Source organism: Panthera uncia, assembly GCF_023721935.1.
Source record: "Panthera uncia isolate 11264 chromosome B2 unlocalized genomic scaffold, Puncia_PCG_1.0 HiC_scaffold_24, whole genome shotgun sequence".
Taxonomy (NCBI): Eukaryota; Metazoa; Chordata; class Mammalia; order Carnivora; family Felidae; genus Panthera; species Panthera uncia.
Genome location: NW_026057580.1, coordinates 97210789 through 97231524, shown reverse-complemented (window position 1 = coordinate 97231524; position 20736 = coordinate 97210789). Strand labels below are relative to the sequence as shown.

The 20736-nt window shown below is 40.0% G+C and overlaps 1 protein-coding gene across 5 annotated transcripts in view; it reads left to right on the top strand.

The window, feature by feature from the left end:
• HIVEP2 (HIVEP zinc finger 2) overlaps nucleotides 1-20736 on the top strand; it is a 207168-nt gene that overhangs the window by 4138 nt on the left and 182294 nt on the right. The window lies entirely within an intron of this gene.

The following is a 20736-nucleotide window of genomic DNA, read 5'->3' as shown; positions in this document are numbered from 1 at the left end:
GAGGAAGGAAGGAAGGAAGGAAGGAAGGAAGGAAGGAGAGAAGGAAGGAAACGAGGAAGGAGGGGACTGTCTCGATGGAAGGTTCAGGCGGAGGCGCCCTCGCCTTGCGGGTGCACCGGCCGCAGAGCGGCTCCCGGCGCGGCGGGCTGGCCGGGGGCGCGTGGAGACGGGTGGGGGCGGTTTGCATGCGTGTTCGTCTGTGCGTCTGCCCGGGGACCGGGAAGGGACATGTGTGTTTGGGTTCTGCACTGTGGGGAGCTGGGTCTGCGCCTTTATGTCTGTTCCCTGAAGTGGGTGGAACGTTGGCCCGTTCCGGGAATGTTCCATGACGTGGTGCAGCCACAGGAAGGGGGTTAACGAGGGGCTCTCTGCCGCGGCGGCTCTGCCGGCTGCTATCAAAGCAGATGTGCTGCTGCTCCTCCTCTCTCACCTCCCTTCACCCCTCCCCCGCCTTTGCATTCTGTGCGTCTGGTGTTGGTAGGGGCGAGACAGGAAAACACTGCTCAGTGTGGGGGTGTGTGTAGGGGGTGGGGGTGATGTATGTGTGGTGTCTGTCGTATTTGGTGGGGGAGACTCCAGATTAGCTCTGACACCCCAGCTGTTATCGCAGATCGGTGCGCTTTATACGCATGTGCCTCTCGCGTTCTGTCCCTCTTACATAACACATCCAGTGCAGCAGAGGACACGAGAAAATGCGACCCCCAACTCTCCGAGCCCAAATTGGGTGAGGGGGTAGAAGGTCATGAAGTGTCCCTTCGTGTTGTCCTTCAGGGACGTGGCTTCCAGTGGAAAAAGGGAGGAGGGGAAGGAGGGTTTTCTTCAAGTGGCTCCTCTCCTGACTTGAAAGCATCTAACTGGAAAAGGACGGCAGGAACTAGTCCTCTCTAATGGGAAAGCTTTTACAGGCTTCGCCGAGGGAAAGTGGGTACTTTAACCTCGGGAGTGCAGAGAAGACAGAGGGTCCTTAATAGACACTTAGAGCAGCCGAGCAATAATATGTGTGGGGTAGGGGGGCAGTGGGGATGGCTTTGAGGGGACGGGAGGACTAACCTGATAATAGGTTTCGCTGGAGGCCTTAGGACACCTGTAATGGCTTAGAATTCGCACAGGAAGCAGTGTGTGCAACTGACATTGCAAAAGCCTTATTCTCTGCACAGTTTCTTAGGCCTAAAATGAACATAAAAAGGCTTGTTTCCGGTACTTTCATTATAATGGAAAATTTGAACCGATTGTTCTCCTTCCTTTTTTGCCATTTTAAAAATAACTCAGTCTACCTCCAAATAAATATTGGTGCTCTCTCCCACCCCCAAAGGCTAGATCTTGATAATTCACAAGAGAACTGTGTTTTTCTAGCATACAGGGCTCTAGTCAAGGGCTATTGATTTTTCTCTTCAGTACAGTTGTTTCTTTTGTAGCGCATAATCAAGCCCAGAAATTACTTGAAATATTAATAAGATCCTTTTTAATTAAATTTGCAATGATCTGTCCTCCTGGAAAAGGCCATTTAACTTTATTAGAAACATTTCCTCCAGTGATAAAGTAATATTTGGTGATATTTGTCCTTGAGCAAACCAAGTTATTTTAAATATTTGCATATGTATGTACAGAGATGTATGTTACACATAGTATGTATGTATTTATTACATATATATTAGAATTTGCAGATGTCTTTTTCTTTTTTACCCTGTAAAAGTGCCCAAACAAGATTTTAACCAAGTAGATTGTGTAATGAGTAGATTGGGTTTGATTTTTAGGATATAGGCCAGATGGTTTATCAAGACAGAAATACCCTCTAGGTGATAGCATTTTCATTAAGATGAAATGCCTGTGGAACACTAGGAAATCATGTTACCAGATGAGAAGTGTGCATTTTTATTTTGAGGTGAAAAGGATTTACCAACATCCACTAAATGATAGTGTGCTTTTCAAGTGTCATAATCCCTTTTGACCACTAGGTTTGAAATATGCAGTATATTTCTTATGTACAGAAAAATGTTACATGACAATGGTGAATCTTTTGAAAATTGTCTGAGTGTCTTGCTTTGAACATGGGTCAGGTATAAAACAAAATTCATTTGCTGGCATCTATATTTCTGTTACTATGATTGTGTTTTATGAGGTTGGCGTTTTTAGAGACTGCTTATATTTATGTAACGGTGTTTACGATTAAATTGATGTGAAATTGATTTGGGGACAATTTGGGGGAGTGGTAGCATATTAATGATGGTACCAATTTAAAATTTAACTGATTTTTAACATGTTAGATCCTTGTGGAGGTGTTTGGAAAAATTTCACTGAAGTAGGTAAGGCATTTCTATATTTCTATTAAACATGGGATATGAAGGTGAATTTACTCTATGTGTGTTATCACATAATGAAGTCATGTCATTTGACTTTATTGAAAGATTAGCCAGTGGAATATTTTGATTGATCGGGCTCTTTTTACACAAGATGTGTTTTCAAATGTTCTTGTTACTATGAAAACGAAACAGAGAGAACACGAATGCAGGCGTTCCCTGTGAAATAATGGTACGTGTGTCTGCTTGAGCTTTTGACACTTCGTCACTATTCAGAAAAATCAGGTTTTGTTTTTTTATGCTGATTCCATTTTAAAATGAGGATTTTTTCTTTTTTTAAGAATCTGCCTATTTTGAATTTTAAAGCAGGGTTTATTTCAACAGTAACAATGATAACATATAGTCTATTTGTGTTGGCTTTAGATTTTTCAGTTATCAGTAATTAGCTGAAGTTAATCTGAAAGCTTCAACATAGAAAAGTAGTTTTAAAGAGCTATAGAAAATGTTATTTGGCATGAGTGAAAAGCGTACTCCTTTAGAGTGTGGAAGAATTTAATTCCTGAGGTAGCGACTACTGTAATAAGGAAAAGGTGGTTAAGATCAACTGGATGGATAGTTTGGGATCCAGCAGGTTGCTACTCACCTAAGTCTGTTCAAAATAAACACTGTTTTCAAATTTTGGTTCCTAGTCAGCATCAACAGGACTCTACTGGTCTGTGTAACAGTCCTGTAGGTGGAGAAATGGTTCACAATTTAAACCTTCACCTGAAAATTCCAATGCTGTGCTTCTAGTTAATGAATTTATAAATGAATTCACCATGAATCCATACTTTGGCTAAAACAGGGTATGTAAGTATTGCAGCTTTCTAAGTGATATAAAAAGGAACAGAGGAAGTCTGCTATCTCAACTCAGTGGACTTCAGGTTTCATAAGGAACTTCACACTATGAGTGTGTGTAGGGTTGCTGTTAACCCCATAGGCAGAGACTTCATTTATCTTGAGTAAAACCTCAGTGAATATTCCAGTGAGGTCTCTCAATGCTTGAAGCTGTGAATGAAGATTGAGAGAAAATGGGAAAACCTTGTGAAAATAAGATTGTGATTATTTGAAGGAAATAATATGCGTGATACAATTTTCCACTTGTTCCTGATACTTCATCACAACAACAACAAAAGCACTGCTTTCTACATGCTGTTTATGGCATTGCTAACAAAAAGGAAGTTGTAAGTCAGTATTTGTAGCTGTGAGATGGCCCTAAGTAATTTGGACAAATATTTCAGCACTTCATCTATCATTGTGACATAACCAGTCTTCACGTATAAGAGGATAACACAGCATACTTGATCTGTACAATCTTTGGCTTCTGTGATGTGGATCCTGGCTACTGGCATCAAGAGAGACATAGAGCTATACTATCTTCAAGACTGAATTTAGAATAGAATCAGAACTGGTTAATAATTTGTGTCACTATTTTTCTGAGCCAAATATGTGCTAATCTTAACACATACTCATATTATTTGTCATTTGAGGTGTTAATTATGGCATTTGATCTATTCTACAAGTGTCCGTAACTGTAGATTTCCTATCTGCTTAAAATTTGAAGTCTGGCTAGGTAGACATATTTGAAGAAAGTGCTTTGGAGAGAAGAGATGAAAATGATGCTTGTGTGCCTGAAGACACAGGGCGGAGAGCAGGTGGGGTTTGACCTACTACTTCTGGGTCACATGGTGATTGGAGGTAAGGTCAGGAAGTACTCAGGGCTAGGCAACATTTTTGACTTGTCACTCACATATAATCTTAGCTCTTTCTTCAGAGTACTATGACAAGTGACCCAGTCATCATTGATCAATACAACTTATTCATCCGTTTATTCAACAAGTATTTATTATGGATTAGGCTTTTGGTAGACACCAAGGATATAATGATGATCCAGACCAGAAAAGGAGCTTCTAATCTAGTGGGCTTGACAGATATGAGGCATGAGGTGAGCCAATATAAATAAAGCCACATTAGTTATGAGTGCTCTCGAAGAAACAGAAAGGAGCGTATCATAAGTGTATACACCTATTAATAAGTGTATACACCTATTAATGAGTGTATAAAAATAAGCAGTATATCACCCTTGTCTGAAGAGGTAATATTTGAGCTGAGACTGAAGAATAAACTATGGTCAAGTGGAAAGAGGTGGAGAGAAAGAGTGTATTGTACAAAGAGGGAATAATGCAAATATCTTGAGATTGGGGGATGTACAGTGCTTTGAGGAATTGAAAGCAAGCCAGTGGGGCCGAGGGTACATAACTAGAGAAATGAGGCGAGGTGTGGCCAGATTACGTGGTCAGCACCACATGAATGATTATCTAACCTGGCATAAATGGGCACTGTCCTTGGAAAATCAGAACATATGACATACTATTGGCTATGTCAGAAGTAGATCATTGGAGAAAGAATTTTGGGGGGCAGGGTCTAGAAGTTGGAGGAGCCTTATGTATAACATGTGTCTCTTCACAAGTACTTCAACGTCAGTGGTCCTTGACCCCTGGAGGTTTGTTACGACTCCATGTGCTAACTTCGGTTTGAGGGGTTTAATTGTAGGTTAGCTTATTATTATTTGCAGGTAATTTTTCTAAGAATAAGTAATTTAAATTAAAAAATACTTATTTGAGGATCAAGTTAACTGAATTGGTCAACACCGTTGATTCACTTAATGAATAGCTACCAGTTCCGAGGTCTTTCAAGGTCGTTGTTTGAAGAACCGATTCATCTTTAGAACCCTGCATAAGCTGGATCTATATGTTTCTAAACAGGTAATGAAACATTCAAGTCCCCAGATAATTTCTCTTCATGACTGCAAATACTGGAACCTTTGGAAAAATTTAGCTCTTTTTTTTTTTTCTTTTTCTTTTTTACCTTCTGTACGATTAAGGGTCAACGTAATACAAAAGAGTGGAAAAAGAGGTTAGTGAAAATAACATTCCTCTATGTAATCTTGGGCTCCTACTCCATTTTGTCAACTGTTATCACTTAATTAATTTGCTCCCTGTTTTAAAATTCATACAATATAGAAATTTCAATTTAGGTGGCAAAAACAGTCAGTTTATAGAAGTAGAGCTCCAAGCTTAGGCTCTGGAGTCAGACTGGGGGGGGGGGGAGCAGAATATGAGTAACTGAGAGGTAAGAGGATGATGATCCTTGACTTGAATTTTTACAATCTAGAGAAGACATATGGCTTGTTAAATAAACTTTACTAAAACGTACGAGCGAAAGTATAATATAAACGGAAGCATTTTTTTTTTCCATCTGCAAAGATTAGAGGGTCTTTGTGGGAGGAAGTAGATTTTGATCGGGGGCCTTGAAAGTTGAGTAGAATTTCAGTAAATCCTACTAAGAGGGAAGGGCGGGGCACACTGAATTTGATCTGGAGTGGTGGGACATTGTTGTGCCAAGGGAGAGGAAGAGTACGGCGAACCTGGAAAGGTCCATTGGTTCCAGACCATGTGGGCCATGAAGCCCTCCTGAGAAAGCTGGATTTCACCTAAGGTTTTTCAGCAGAGGAGTGATGCTATGACGTGTGGGTGTTCAGAAAGATTATAAACGTCTAGGGGATGAATAGCTTGGTGGCAGGGTGGCCATTAAATTGGTATAAGGCCCCAAAAGACGTAATGAAGGTTGACACCACTGCATGACAGTGTGAACTCTTTTGTCTTGTTCATGGATATCTTAATAATAAATAACAAAAGTGATTAAGTATTTTGATAAACATGGTCAAATACGTACAGCAGATCGTCAGTCTAAGCTGTGTCTTCAGTATACAGTACTGCATTTTTAGTTTAACCTACTCTACAACTCTTTCCTCGGCACAGTCTTTATAAATAGTAATAGTGAAAGTTGGCCACCAAACAAACGATAACTGATAAAAATGGCTATACTTAAAATGATAACGCACTTATGTTTTTAGGTGTAAATATTTAAGGAATGGATAGATGATTCGTTTTGTGGCTCATTAGAATACCGGTTTTTAATTGATACCCAGTTGTATCTAAATCATGACAATACTGGACGGATAGTGTAGGGCAGTGTATTTGGAAGGCAGTGTTTTTTGACAAAGATTTATCTGGTGGTTTCATTTTCTCTGAAAAAGAAAGCAGGAGATCAGCAAAGCTCTTGTTATTTGCATTGTGGCAGATTCACTTGATTTCTGAAGGCCAAGAAAAAGGTGGGACTTTTCAAACTGGGCGGTGGGGAAATGTCAGACACACCCTCGTTTGTATTTGCTTAGGGGGCCTTAGGCATGCATATATGTCCAGGTATGCATGTGTGCATGCATGCACATGTATACTAATCTTAGAAAATCGTATGTATTTAGTGAGAAAGAAAAATTTGATACTTAAAATACAAGCATGAATTTTCATCCTGATAGTTGCAGAAAGAATTTCTTTTAAAATGGAGATCAGGTCTAATTGCATATAAAGAAGATTATAGCAAAGGTAATTTAAATTGTAAGTAGCTTTGTTCACTAAAATGCTAGATTCATTTGAAACAGTGTTTTATTTCTTTTGGAAGCCAGACAACTAGTTTAATAGTGTACATATGAAACACTAATTTGGCTTGTTAATTGGATGCAGTTAAACTGAGGTTGTTTTATACTGCTTAATTGTCTGAAAATTACACGTGTCGCCATGCCTGTGTGATGTGAGGCAAAAACTGGGACTATCGTGGAAGTAGAGGTGGAGGGACATAAGGTCTAGAAGTGTCTTTGCAATTAGCTTTCTGTAAAAACTTGGAAACAAGTCCTTTAAACTCTCTGGACTTCATTTGGAAACGAAAGGATTGGAACAGATGGGCTTCTAAAGCCTCTTCCAACTCATCATCTATCAGTTTATAAATTCTACTTTGTAGTTATAGAGAATGCAGTGTCATTATATTCTGTAATTATGGTATTACGAGGATGAACTAAACACTTTTATAAAATCAGCACAGTGCCAATTTAGCAAATCCGTTAGAAGGAAGGGCATTTAGGCTGAAGGAGCGCTTATTCTGTGCCAGGCTGCTCACCAGGCACTCTCCAGTGACAGCCGTGAGAAGATTTGGTATTATTACCTTCATGTTTACACTTAAGGGGATTGAGACTCAGAAAGGTTAAATGGTGTTTGCAGGGACAACTCTGATAGTCAGTAAGGAAGTATGATTTGAACTCAGGGTGTTAGGCTCCAGACACAATTGGTCTTTTCACCATTTCACGCAGCAGCATAAGCAACAGTTAAACAGCAAAATTTTTGCAAAAATTAAGAAATTAAATTGCCAACCATTTTGATCACTTCGCACAGTGTTTAATCTTAGTAGTTTAGGCATACCCGTCAGTGTGATACACGCTGTATGAAGGAGGTAGCCTTGGGGCTAAGAGCTTGGATTTAAAGTCTGACAGAACAGGGTAAATTCCAGCACCACCACCAGCTCTAGGGAATTTCGGAAGGTCAGTTAACCTCCTGCAGGTTACAAAACGAGGATGATAATATCTGCTTAAGGGTCATTGTGAAGTTTTTTAATGAGAATATGTGTACCTGTCTCACTGAGCACATAGTAAAACGTTAAATATCTGGCAGCTATGATTATTATTATGAAGAAATTACACCAAGGGTGCCTGGGTGGCTCAGTCGGTTAAATGTCCGACTTTGGCTCAGGGCATGATATCGTGGTTCGTGAGTTCGAGTCCCACGTCTGGCTGTGTGCTGACAGCTCGGAGCCTGGAGCCTGTTTCATATTCTGTGTCTCCCTCTCTCTTTCTCCCTCCACACTCCTGCTCTGTCTCTCAAAAATAAATAAAAACACTTAAAAAATTTGCAAAAAAATAAAAAAAGAAATTACACCAAAAGAAAAGAAAAACACAGGAGAACCTAATTTTGCTGTGACAGTAAAATGATCACTTTCACATTTTCAAGTGGTCTATTAAACTCTTGATGGAAATGGTTTAAGAAACGATGTCAAAATGCCCATGTTTCTCAGCAGTTAACAAATGAAAATATCGATTACAGTTTGGGGTATTTTTCATTCAGCTCAGACAGTGCTACACTAGTGAGGTGAACTAAATTCTCTGGTTCTTTGTGGATCATCCTTCTGGAGTTCTGTGGCCTAAAAATAGCCTCTAGGGCCTGAAATTACCCAACTTGAACTTCTACGTAAATCGCAAGAGCTGGAGAACCAGTGTTTACTCATGAGGCCTTGGGCTTGCTTAGGAGACACAACTGGAGTGTTCCCGGGACTGCTGACTTTTAAACAAACATTTATTAATTCAACAAAAATTTATTAAGCGCCTACCTGCTCTGGGAAAGGTGCTCTTCTAGACACTGGGGATTCATCAGTGAATAAAATAGCTAAAAAAAAAAAAAAAAAAAAAAAAAATCCCTGTCCTCATGGCGTTTATATTCCAGTGGACTACTTTAGAAACTTTTCATAGCAAATTTAGTCATTGTACTACTTTCCAGTGTTTTTGGAAATCTCTACTTTCATATTGTGTCTCTCAACCCAAATAACAGTTAAAGAAGCATTGCAAGTCTTACTAAATCACTCATGAAAAAATCCCATTTATTATACCCATATCTGTATCTATATTTTTCATAGTAAGGTAGTTTTTGAAGACGTACTATTTATTACTATTTTTTGCATAACTAAATATAGCACTAGTTTTTTAAAAAAAAACCCTCTTTATGATTCAGCATTATGGCCTTTCCTAACTTGTAGAATCTAGTTCTGCTTACTTTTTCACAAGGAAGAGAAGAAAATGGTTTTTAAATGACACATTTTATTGTAAACTGCATTTATCAGATTGTTAAGGTGAAGAGATTACCACGGCTTTTATTTGGAATGTATATTTTTATTCTTATTTAAATGAAGTTTTCATTTTTTTTTTTTTTACCGATTATTTTTATTGTCAAATTTCTAGTGGATTAGGATGGTTTATATTTTCACAAAAACGTGGAAACACAGGGCACGGTGTATAGTAGGCAGGCAGTAGGGATTTGGTGAATGTGGAAAGTCCAAATTCTCAAGAAGCTTGTACTCTAAATGGTGAGAAAAGAGGTAAGATGGTGGTTGGGGGGGGGGGTGGTCATCAGAACGAAAGGAGGGGTGATGTCTCCGTTAGTCTTTGCTCTGTAAGTTTTTCTTCAGCTCTATAAGGAGTCCCCTGGGAAGCACACCCAGCAATCACACTTCTCGTAGCACAGTCAGGGTCTTCTTGGTCTCTGCACTTCCCGTTTGATTTCACAACAGTTGCTCAGATCGAGCCATTTTGAGGCAATTTTTTTCCTACAGTTGGACTGGGAAGTTTATAGTTGACTGGGATTCTTCCCTATAGGACAGTTTTCTTTGGCCATATTTTGCTTACGGTGCTTTGAAAGGGAAGCTATTTGAAGGCAGTTACTGCTTGTGGGTGTGGAGTTTAAGGAAGAGTTGTTTCTTGGTCCTTCTGCTTGGATAAGTTTGGCATAAAGAGAATGTATTCCTTTACCCCATTACAGATCCTTGCCCTTGGAAACAAAGAAAAATGAAGGAGGGAAGGCTGGGGGAGAACCACTTTTCCAGTGATGAAATCTGCCTTTGCAACTCAGCAGGGCCCCGTGGGAGAGTCCTGATGGCTGGCCCCAACACTTTATGGACGAGTCATGGGGAGTTCAGCTTCTAATTATCCATGGAATAATTATCAAGCTTTATTTTTCTTTCTTCTCCTGAAGTTTACATTTTGAATAATCCCTGTTTCTCTAAGCGAGGGAAAAATCCAGGGTTATAAATATTCAATATATTTTCTTGTTACTCAATTTATTTGTCATATGTCAAAGTTTATGTTCAGAGAAATATGAGCTTTTTTGGTAAAATGAGGATTCTAAGTATCTTTGTGCCCTTGTTGTCAGGATGTGCTCATTAGAGCCTATCCCAGGGCCACAGAGGACACCAGAAAGGCTGATAGTAAACCCTGACCCCACGAGTTTATTGCTTGCCTCATTATTGATTTTCAGAATGATTCAGGCAAAGTGGCTGTACTTCTGTTATATTTCATTGTTTCTTCATCTGTAAAAATGAAGCATTGTTTATAGCACTGCCCTACCTCCTGGGAGCAGAGCAGGGTAACACAAGAGAATTGGAGTGGCTATTTTTAGTATGTGAAGCAATGCTAAGTTTTGAGAATAATTCAGTCGTTGAAAAAAATCTGATACGCAGCAATACATTTGTGACAAGGGTTAGTAGAGTGTTCTTGAGATAATTGACTGCTATTGATGCAATTTATTATGGGCATATGTAATTGTTTTCAGAAAGATAATGGTTAGCAGCTCCACAGCTTGTTGTAATGTCCCCTGGAGCCTTTAAATTTTGCATAGGTCACTAATGCACATGTGGAACAAAATTTTGAGATAGTGATACCCACCTTCAAGCAGAAGAAAAGGAATCCAAAGACGTTTGTTTTTGAATTTGCAATCTGTTTACTTGTTCTGATGGCCTTAGTAATATTCGTGCTGAACTTAGTGCCCAGATTTAATCAAGTGTAGCTTTATAAATGGGCCAAGTGGCTGAGAATATTCAAAATGACCTTTTAAAATAAATCACCTGACAGTATAGGATATAGCAAATAAGTGGACGCTAAGTGTGGAGATAGATTTTTTTTTTTTTTAATGGACAGACTCCAGATTTGTTCAGTCCTTAGTTGATTTTGGCTATGTTTGGTGAGAGTTTACTGATGGCAAACCTAATGATGTCTCAAAGGGGTTACAATGGATATCAATAGCTGATCTGGAATTTATATTGTGAGGAAATTGTCCTGACAATTTGTCTTTCTTTTTTTATATTCTTGTGGGTTGGGTAGGACCAGGGCAATGAGAAGCAAACAGAAGACACTTTGAAATTAGTAACAATAGCCTGCTGTGATTATATTAACCCTCCTCATAGCTGGAAAAGCAAACAATGTCTAATGGCATAGCTAACATTTGTGATTTCCTTTACACCAACAGGTTTTGGTTTGAATTTCATAAGAAACTTTTACAATATACTGCCCAGTTGTGTAAATCAAACTACTGCTTTTGTGTTTCACATGTTAAGTATTTCTAAGAATATGAGGCAGGGCGAAGGAGAGGGATGTAGAAATGGGATTCTGAGGGTCTTTAGAATATGCAAATGGCTAACTTCCTCATTCAGTGTCAGCTTTGCTGGTGCTTTTTTCCAGATGGGTCAGACCTTAATTTTGAGCAGGTTGCACCTTCAGTACCGGTTTAGCATTTAGTGAGAAGTTTTACTTCTTCCTGTCCCTCTGTGGTTCTGCACGTGACACCTTGTTTAGGGCATCTCTTAAAGTGTCTGATTTAAATTATGATGGTTAATTCACACGGGAGTAGGATCTGATGTATTGATTTGTCAAATGATGACGGGACACTTTGCAACGTGAAGTCTTTCGTAGAATTTCAAGATTAGATAAGAGCACTGGAGGCATCATTTAATCCCTAACTGAGCGAGCAGAAATCACTCAGGACAGATCACCAAGGACTGCTTGCATTCAACCTCTACCTAAACACCTTTTCTTTTCTTAGGGAGGCAGATTCCTCTCCTGGACGCTTCAGTTTATCAGCAGTTTGGCCCTCTGCAGCTATCCAAGTTTCCTCATTGACTTGCAGGACATTCCTACAATTGTTTAAAGATAGTGATCATGTTCCCTTTAGTATTCTTTTATCCAGGCTAAATATTCCTAGTTCGTTCACCTAGCCCTCTTATTATGTCGTTTTCATTTCTGTTTTATTAATTTCTTTAGGGATCAGGTCGTTCATGTCTGAAATGTACTCTGTCTAGGCTATTGCTGGTTATTAATCCTCAAAAGCAAATTGCTTATCGCCAGTTGTTCGTCAGAATATAGCCTCTTATTAACTGGGTAAAAACATTTTATGGGGCTAAACATGCTTGCTGAGACTTTTACAGCTGAAACAGGGTTGGGATGTGTAATAACGTAATACAAATCTATTTTCAGAAATAAAAGTATTGAGATTCCGGCATGTGTGAAATTCATGGGAATATAAAATACAATAGAGATAGACATAGAATATAAAATATAAAGAAGAGTTTTACTATCCTCATAGTCAGAACTTTTATAATCTATACTAAGCAAAAGGACTATGCCTGCAAAGGAAACTGTAATTAAAAGAAGCAGGTTAAAGGGCTCAGTCGGTTGAGTGCCCAACTCTTGATTTAGGCTCAGATCGTGATCTCAGGGTTGTGGTATCGAGCCCCGGCTCAGGTCCCTGGCTGAGGAGAGCTGGGAATGTTTAATGGGGGAAGAGGATGCTTTAGATAGGCCTTGATTTAGATAGGCATCAGCGTGGGAAAGTGTCAGGAGTATTTTCACAGAAGCGTCTGATTTGAGGGCAACATAAAATGCATATTAAGTGAATGTTGGTGAAAAAGTTAGAGTGCCTAAGTACGTTGTCCAAGAACTTGTGCTTCAGCTTAAAGACTTTGCACCTAGTCACGATAAGTAATGGTGGGCATACGTACACTGCAACACATTGAGAGGCGGGTCACTGATTTTGGCAGTTTCATAACTAAAAACACGATGAAATGAAATGAAGCGTAAAAAAATGTGTAAACATTTTTTTTTTTTTTTGCAGAAAAATCTATCTCATGTGCATTTTGAGTGAGATCTATTGGTTTTGGACTAGCATATCATTATTATTTTGTCCAAGAAGCTCAGTAATCTTCAGGGTGATGGCTTTAATCGTAAAGGTAAAGCAAGTGTATTGTTGGGGGACATTTTGTTGTAGTCACACCAGTGCCAGTCATTCGTACCTTTTCTACTTCCTACTCTTTGGCCGTATAAATGACATGCCAAGCCGACAGTAAGTTCAGCTCAAATGGTTGCCATTTTATGATAAAGTAAATTAGCCTTCTCTTCAATTTATATTTTCTATTAATAAAAAACAGAGATATAGAATGTTGGGACGCACTTCTATGCAGGTGTAGGACTTGTAAGACTGTCACCTGTATAGTACCTGGTAGTAGGCAGTGAGTTTTGTTGCATCTTCATAACAATTTTGAAAAACTTTTTACTTTAGATCTGGATTGCCTTTAATGTCTATGAGAAAATGCTCTCCTTTTAATTCGCCTACACAGACTGCTTACTAATCTACATAATGAATAGTCAAGAAGGTGATGGATCAGTGCATATTTCACGGAACAAGGGGTCCTATACACAGCAGTGGTATATATGAGACGATATATTAGATAAGAGTCATATAATTATATGTTACTAAAACAAAAGTTACCGTTTCCTGAGTGGGCACTTTGATTTTGGAACTCTTCTTTTAACCACTGTGGAAAGTAGCTTATTTTAGATTTAGCTGTAGTCCCACTGTTAGTCTCTGGAGAAGTACACAGGACTGTGTGAGGGACTAGAGAGAACACAAGAATACTGTAGTGAAATACAGTCACTTCTACAGTTCATTAAATTTTAATTACACTTTAATGCATGTGGGAACACTGGTGTTTCAATAACACACTTGATTATAGGCTGTCTGAGCACTTACTACTATTTGGACTTTATTGAGGGCCTATTCTGAAATAGTAAATACAGATGGAGGCTGAAAAAGCGGGTGTGCTCTTAAACACGTAAGGACTATGTAACATATTTCTATTTGAAGAACACACTGACTTTTACTTCAAGCCTGAAAAGTATGAGGTGATGATGTCTCATCTGGTTATTGTCTAGAAGAGGAAATGAATAGTTCTTGAACCACCTGTAGTTCCTGGCCTTTTCTCAGGGACAGGTGCTGTGTTTTGTGTAGTTGTCCAGCCTTGAGGGGGTCAAGGCACTGATGATTTGCACTGAGGGTCACATAATAGAAAGAAGGTTGTAATTTTGGGGGTAGTGTGTAGGAAAAATAAAATCATGGGGCTTAGAAAACACTGAAGTTTGAAAAGGTCTTATAGGAACCAAAGACTGTGGAGCATGTAGTTATGTAGCTTTTTCACGAAAGGTTCATTCATTCCTGTGAGTGTGTGTGTGTGTGTGTGTGTGTGTGTGTAATGTAGTTGTCTCCTCATTCCTGTACCTTCCTGTTCTTTCAGTGAGCTACAATTTTTGTTTCACTCTGCTTCACACATTTAATGTTGGGCTGGGCTTTGATTTGGGACGGTACTGGCTCTAGAGGAACAATGCAGTCCTACAGTGTCTAATGAAAAAAGGATGTGGAGCTGAGAAGAACATCCCAGTGATTTTGTCATTGCATTTCTTGGGAGCCAGTTTTCTGGAAACACAACAAATGATTGGTGAATGCTCATTTGAGAAGAATAATCCTCAATATTGGGTATTATGAGAGACGAATAAAAACTTGATATGCCCTGAATATTTTTAGAGGTGCCAGTTGGTGAGACCAGTGAGCTTCTTCCAGTCAAGTGATGTCAAAGACTGTTCGGGGTCTGAGACAATGTGGAGGTTCTTGTGGCAGAGAACTTGGATCTCAGAAACACAGAGACCCAAAGAAGGACTGCAACAATTCACAATTACTCTCAAATTGTAACCACGCATCTAAATGAAAACAATCCTGAATCAAATAATGAGTTTTAAAAGAACGAACGTGGAAAAATGCAAGTGTTAATTCTTTTCATCGAATGAAATGATACTGTATTTTGTGAGGCTGGAATTATGCACTCTTATAGTATATTTTAAAGCACAAAATTGGACCATTTTGTTTCGAAGGAGAAAATATAAAATACATTATCCTCTAAACCGTTGGCCTTACAGTTTTATGAGATAAAAGAGATGCATTTGAAAATAGCACCAGGACCTGAAGAATTCACAGTTAATTATTTAGGTTTATACTTTCAATTATGTATTTTTTTCACAAGTTGATTTTTTTAAAGCTATCATACTGGTTTTTTTTTTATCCTCTGTCTCTACTAAATTTATGGGAATACTGATTTCATTTAGTCTGTAATTAGGATTGTAAAACAGGATAACTTTTAGTCATCTCTCTTTGTTCTTTCCAAGTGCCATCATCAGCAGTTAAGTGTTAACTAGAGAGCATGAACTTCAAATAAAATTTTCGGTGACCTTGAATGGTATTTGGGTTGTCACTTACAGCTTGTGTAGTGTTAATTATATGCTATTGACAGATGATTTGAAGGAATAAGTGAAAGTATGTTCTAATCAAAAACATGAGAATCACTGCAAGAGATTTAATGGATAAAAAGGTGATTGATATGAGGGGGGAGAAAAGGCAAGTAAAAAATGTTGATGTGAGACCACCCAGGAGACAGACGACCACTGCAGTACGTCCTAGGATTGGACACATTGGAATCACTTTTTTTTTTTTAAATTTTTTAATGTTTATTTATTTTTTGAGAGAGAGAGAGTGAGAGAGTGAGTGGGGGAAGGGCTGAGAGAGAGAGAGAGAGAGAGAGAGAGAGAGACAGAAACCGAAGCAGGCTCCAGGCTCTGAGCTCCGAGCTGTCAGCACAGAGCCTGATGCGGGGCTGGAACCCACAAGGTGTGAGATCATGACCTGAGCCGAAGTCGGAGGCTCAACCGACTGAGCCACCCAGGCGCCCCTGGAATCTTTTATGATCAAGAATCTTTTGGTACAGTTTGGGAAGCTCAGGGAAGTTGTTTAAATGTTACTGTATTCAAATTAAGTAGATAATATAAGGTAGAGATGAGGAGATGGTTATTTTGTGGGCTCCCCCATCACTCATGAACTGAGGCATGGGCTACCAAGCTAATCCAGAGCCTCCTATGAAGGACAGAAGGGTGGTCTGAATAGGAAGGGTTTGTGATTCCTTTTCAACAAGATTGAAAGGAGCCCATCTAAGTTCCATACACCTATGCCAGTCCTGTGTTCTTTGAGCCTATTTCTTGATAAAATGGGGATAGGAATATATGGAAATAAGTGGTAAACTCTAATAAGCGATGAAAGCTTAAAATATTGTGTGTAAAATATTTAACTGTGTTATTCAAATGTTTGGAAAATAAGACAACATAAGAAGTACTCAGGGGCTTTGGATCACTTGAAGTGGTAGCCAAGCTTACCTGTAATATTGCCCTTAGGTAGTACATGGCAGGGTAGGACAACTAACATTTATTAAAGTGTAGTCTTTTATGCATGTTTAAAATATATTAAAAAGTTAAGTGACGTTTTGAAATTGTAACTTCTTTATCAAGGAAGGGTAGAACTGGATGATGAACTCCATGAAAGCATAAAGATGATCTCTTTGCAATTAAAAAAAATTTTTTTAATGTTCATTTATTTTTGAGAGACAGAGCATGAGCAGGGGAAGGGCAGAGAGAGAGGGAGACACAGAATCTGAAACAGGCTCCAGGCTCTGAGCTGTCAGCACAGACCCTGATGCAAGGCTCAGACCCATGAACCTCAAGATCATGACCTGAGCCTAAGTCAGACGCTTAACCTACTGAGCCACCCAGGTGCCCCTTTTTTTTTGTAATTCTTAAGATTCACTTACTTGTGAATCCATAGGATACAATGCAGTATGCATTTTAAATATCATGATACTTAGCCTAAATGTAGTTTTTAGAGTTCAGGCGTCTGGGTGGCTCAGTTGATTCAGTGTCAACTTCGGCTCAGGTCATGGTCTCCTGGTTTGTGTGTTCGAGCCCGGCAACAGGCTCTGTGCTGACAGCTTGGAGCCTGGAGCCTGTTCTGTGTCTCCCTCTCTCTCTGTTCCTCCCCTGCTCACACTCTATCTCTCAAAAATAAATAAAGATTAAAAAAAAGTAGAGTTCATTTTTGGGAGCAGTTTTCGGTTCACAGCAAAATTGAGCAGAACAATGATTTCCCATATCTCCCTGCATTCTGTACCCCCTCTCATTCACAGTCTCCCCCCTACTATAAACATATAAAAATCTTGCACCAGAGTGGTACAGCTGATGGATCTAAATCATTATCACCTAAAGCCGTAGTTTATACTTGGTGAAGCCCTAAATATTTTAATCCCATGTCCTGACATGAAACATGGCTTACTTCAAATGTTAGAGATGTTGGCACAATAGAACATTTGTAACATTGATTCACCATGAGAAGATGCCTTATAGTCTTCCTTTTAAACTTTATTAACATTGAGCCACTGTTTCTCTGGAATTACACGTTTATAATCTGGTTTATGTTTTCAAACCAGATGGAAGGCTGGAAATTTAGGATAAAAGAAACTTTAAAAACCATTGTTTTTATTGAGTAATTTCAATTTTAAAACATTCTGGCCCAAAGTTCTGGATGCTATTAAAGTGAAGTACAAGATTAAAAGATTTGTAAGAGACTCTGATTTTTTTTTTTTTATATTAGGCATTTGAGATATAACAAATTAAGGACCTAATAAAAGGACTTTATATGTTGTGCAGCGGGTGTTTTAACAATGAGAACACATAGAATATGCTTTTAGAAACGTCTAAGCAGTGTCTTCTTGCCTCCTTTGACCTCACTGGAGCTATGCAGTGTAGAAATGTTCTCTTTCCTCTCTTCTGACAGTTATTTAAGGAATCCGCAATTATGAGAGAGAAAAGGAAGAGAAAACATAATCTCAGCAACAACCCTGAAATGATCTTCGCTTTTGATTATTTAAAAATAATCCTAGTGGGGGGGGGGAAGGGTCCCCTTTGGGGAAATTACGTTGAAAAGCTAAGAAACTTGTGCAAGGAAAGGGCGTCCTCTGAGCACCTGGAAACTACGCGTCTTCCCCGGCAGTCTGGGAAACGAACGGGAACCCGGAGGCCAGCCCGCCGTGACCTGCGCGCCGCGCCGGAGCCGCCAGGCTGGAGGCGCTCCGGGAGGAAGAGCGACTCCCCTCGCTGCGAAGGCGGGCGCTGCTCCCCGAGGCCCCGCCGCGTCCCGGCCCCTGCGCCGGGCAGGGCGGGCGCCGGGGCGCCGGGAGCCCTCCCAGGACCGGGGAGCCCCGGCCGCCTCGCCCTCGTCCGCCGTGCCCGGCCCGCCCTGGAAGGGGCTGAACTTTGGCCCCCGGTCGGCTGACACCCGAGGGAGTGTGAATGCAATGACGTCTCCGCTCGGTTCAGCTGCACAACAGGAAATGCTCTCGGCCTCCCCCCCTTCCTGCCCGGAGAAAGTGGGGCTCCTTTTTCCCGGCGGCCGCCGCTGCTCCGGCGGAGACCTACTTTAGGGGCCGCCTGCTCCCGGTCGGGGGGCGGGGGGGCGGCGAGGACTGGCGCCGGGGACAGGGACCTCGAGGAGGAGGAGGATGCACTTGCTTTGCAAAGGCTCACTTTACAGAGCTTGCAGGGGGACTCCACTGCAAAGACGGGGAGGTCGGGTGACCGCCGGCCCTGGGAGTCCACATCACGTGTATAGTAGAGGGAACACCCGGTCAGGTGGGCCAAAAAAGCCTTGGCGGGCTCCCGAAATCGGGACCGAATAGTGCTGAATAATGCAGACCACAGAAGGCCTGAGCCGGCTTCTCATCGCCTTGATAGATTGTGCAATCTTTCTTTTCAAAAAGCCCAGACAGGAAGCCTTCTGTTTAACCTCCTTCTAACTGTCACCTCTTACTTTGTTGTGGCAACAAAGGTATGAATGTTTAGTGTAAAGGACAAACATCAGGCCATTGTATACTTCAGACAGAATCATTATAAGAAAATGATCTCCGTACTCATGATTTTAATCTTTGTTATTTAGGTAGTGAATCTTGTGTAAATACACAGTAACGATTTCGTCAATTTGAGAACGGTACTATAGCCCAGGATTCACTGTCCTTAAGTTACAGATGGATTTTTACTATTTTCCTACATTTTTGTTTTTATTTTTTGCTACACATACGCTTACAGAATTGAAGCCAAGCAAGTAAATCTAGGTTAAAATGTGTTTTAATTTGCACTAATGATCTTTCAGTTTAGAAAAGACGTTTAGTAGTAACAATCTGTAGTTTAGTAACATAGATCTTGCATGCTTCATATATTTGCCAGCATGCTAGAAAGAGTAGTATCAGCTGGGCAGTCGTCATTGTGATTACTTCTCCGGTTGACCTCATGAATAGGCTTTGTAATGGTACATTGTTCTTTTGGACACACAGCCCAAATGCCAGAGTTCACGGGGAGGTCTACTAAGGTTTCTTGTATAAAAGACTTGACAGTGAAGAGATTTAAAAGATGAAAATATCACTTAGTAGCTCATGGTAAATCTAGAAAATCATTTTACATTGAAACAGACACTGTTTACATGTTTAAGTTAAACTGAGTCATAGAGCTGATCACTGATTTTAAGCTTTTATAATTGTTGCCTAAATATTTTTCTTAAAAAATAATAAAGTTCCCATGGAATCGCTAGGTGTGCGTATAGTACAATATCATTTCCCTTGGGATGCTTTCAACTGACTTAGGCAATGGCGTTAAAGATTAGTTGAGTACATTTGGAGGAAGAGCTATAGATTTAAAAACTGTATCTTAAAAAAATTTTTTTTAATGTTTATTTATTTTTGACAGAGAGAGAGAGAGACAGAGCATGAGTGGGGGAGGGGCAGACAGAGAGGGAGACACAGAATCCAAAGCAGGCTCCAGGCTCTGACTGTCAGCACAGAGCCCAACGTGGGACTCAAACTCACGGACTGTGAGATCATGACCTGAGCCGAAGTCGGATGCTCAACCGACTGAGCCACCCAAGCACCCCTAAAAACTGTATCTTTTTAAAGATAACTTTATCCTTATAGAATTTAACACAAAGATTTTCTCTTTTTATTACCCAAGTCTCTCAAGTTGTGATTGTTAGCACTCTTATTTTGTTATGAAACGCACAAAAATATTTATACAGATATTCTCAGTGGCCCATTAAAGCAAATAAAGTTAGAAGTTAAGAACAGAGGGGAAGTTGTGGCTCCTTGAGCTATGCCAAGGAGAGCAGAACTCCGTTATAGTACCCTCTCAATGGTTACATGGATTTAAGAGGCAGATGGGGTGGTGTGAGTGGAAAAGTTTCACAAAACTGGAAAGCACTGTGCGAGCGCAAGGTCATTGGTTTTTTTTTTTAATTTTTAAAAATTTTGGGGCGCCTGGGTGGCGCAGTCGGTTGGGCGTCCGACTTCAGCCAGGTCACGATCTCGCGGTCCGTGAGTTCGAGCCCCGCGTCAGGCTCTGGGCTGATGGCTCAGAGCCTGGAGCCTGTTTCCGATTCTGTGTCTCCCTCTCTCTCTGCCCCTCCCCCATTCATGCTCTGTCTCTCTCTGTCACAAAAATAAATAAACGTTGAAAAAAAAATTAAAAAAACAAAACAAAACAAAACAAAACAAAACAAAAAAATTTTGTTTTATGATTCTCTTTTCCCCTTCTCTTTCCCTATAGTAACATTATACAGAAGGTGTATCTGATGTGACCAGGAAAACTGTTAATGTAGATGTTGGTTTATATCCTTTGTGGCCAGATTATAGTTGGACCCTCTGCACCATGTTTATTTGCTCTATAATA